Genomic DNA, 2,324 nt, shown 5'->3' with positions numbered 1-2,324 from the left:
GATAGAAACTGGAAGGCTCTCCTATTCTCTCTTTTATGAAGGCTATAAGCTTATTCAATATGCAGGGTCCAAAAGTCAACAGTAACAGGAGAACAATTAGGGGTCCTAACAAGGTGGATATGAGGGTGGTTAACCAAGGGGAGGAGTTAAACCAAGACTTGAACCTGCCCTGACACTGTTCTCTTTCTCTATTCTGCTTGGCTAGTCCTTCTTTTACCTTGACCATTGCATCCTCAACTACCCTGGGAATGGTCTCCAGTATGTGCTTCCCAATGTTTCACACCCCCATGTAGCATAGAAAAAGTGGTTGCCCTTCCCCTCACTGATGGGCCTGCCTCTCTCATCTCTGGGGCACACATATATGTGGGTTTCTCTAAGGTGATTCTTCAACTTTGGGTGTTTACACCCTAAGTCTCACTCTCTAAGGCCGCTTCTGGGACACTGTTTAGGTTTGTAAGTCCCTTGTTCCCCACATTGGGGTAATCCTTCCTCCTGTGTTTCTAGGATGGCGATAACCCAGGAGTCAAGGCATGCTGCTAACTTACAGAGATCAAAGACAAGGTCCTGCCACCAGGTATAAGGCGGGTGACCCTCTATAGTGGACCAAGCTATATTCCCATATATGTATATATATATGTATATATATATAGGCTGAGAGTACTTGCTAAGTCACTTTGGTAGGCTCAGCACCTGAAGTAAGATATACCATAGCTATCTCATAGTTTCTCTGGCCTTGCAGAAGGGCAGGTGATCTTGAGCTTGAGGGGGTTGCTCAAGTGTCTGGCTGCTATTCTGTTGGTGTCAGGTGCAGGTGCTGGTCTGACCTGAGTTACATGAACCCATCCACTTTAATAGAGATAGGGTGGTCAATAACACCAGGAATGACCCTTTCTACTTTGCTTCCAAGTTTTCATGCTTCCTAACATGTACCCAATCTCCAACTTGGTACTCTTGTGGAACCTCTGGGGTACCTGCATTATATAGAGCACTATGTTTAGGCCACAAGTCCTGGTGGCTGATCTGGACAGCTTGCAATTGAGCTATAAGATCCTTGTCAGCCTGAAAAGTCACTTTGGGGGGGTGGTAGGTGCCTCAAGAGCCAGGGACAAGGGAGTGGGAATCCCATACAGGATCTCAAAAGGGGTCAGCTTAAAATGGTAGTGGGTGTTCTGGGCTTGGAACAGGGCTAGGAAAAGGAATACCACCCAGTCAGCACCAGTCTCCAAGGACAATTTAGTTAATGCCTCTTTTAGGGTTCTATTCATTCTCTCTACCTGCCCTGAGCTTTGGGGATGGTACACACAATGGAGCTTCCAATTAGTCCCCAATGTCTCTGCCAGTCCCTGACTTACTTTAGAGACACAAGCAGGACCGTTGTCCGATCCAATTACCTTGGGTGCTCCGAACCTTAGGAAAATTTCCTCTAACATCTTCTTGGCTACCATGATAGCTGTTTCCTGCTTGGTGAGGAAAGCCTCAACCCATCCAGAGAAAGTATCTACAAACACTAGAAGGTATTTGTAACCCTATTTTCCTGGCTTAACTTCTGTAAAAGGGACCTCTCAATATACTCCAGGCCGTTCTCCCCTAGGTCTTTTGCCCTGTTTACTCTTGGCAGCATAAGCATTCACTTGCTGGCATTCCTTACACTGTTCTACTATCTCTCTGGCCCAAACCTGAGGTCTATCATATACACTTTAGATCCTTTAACTGCTTGGACAAGCTTTCTATCCCCTAAATGAGTCCATCCGTGCATTTAGCCTAGTAAGTCTTATGCCTGTTTTCTGGGGAGTATAGTTTTTCCTTCTTGTGTGCATCATTGCCCTTCCTTCTCTAGGTACTAGTTGGTAGGGTGGTTGGCAATCTGAGTGCTTTCTTCTTCCGTATATTTTAAGTGAGGCCATCCCTTAGTCCAGTCCCATTCCCCAGTGGATGTCTCTGGCAGGCCCATAGCTGGAATAGGCTCCTGCACAGCCACTTCTCAAGCTACTTGATCTACCTGGTTATTGCCCTGAGTCACGGAATCTCTTCCCTTCTGATGAATAGTACTCACAGTTGTTGACTTCATCAGGGCATCCAAAAGATCTAAGATTTCCTGCTTGTTTTTTATTTCTTTTCCCTCTCATGTGAGCAGTTCCCTCTCTTGGTATATAGCTCCATTGTCGCGACCACCTGCCAGCAGGAAGGACAATGACAACAGCAGGATTCTTCTCAACCACACTTTATTAGGAGCGCCCAAGTTTGAAGCGAGATAAGGAGGACCCCGCCCTCTGGAGCAGTCGGCTTATAAACCCTATTGTGTGGATGTGTCGATGCCTGATTGG

Source organism: Mastomys coucha, unplaced genomic scaffold (genome assembly GCF_008632895.1).
Source record: "Mastomys coucha isolate ucsf_1 unplaced genomic scaffold, UCSF_Mcou_1 pScaffold14, whole genome shotgun sequence".
In the NCBI taxonomy this organism is placed as follows: domain Eukaryota; kingdom Metazoa; phylum Chordata; class Mammalia; order Rodentia; family Muridae; genus Mastomys; species Mastomys coucha.
Note: the sequence above shows the minus strand (reverse complement) of the source record.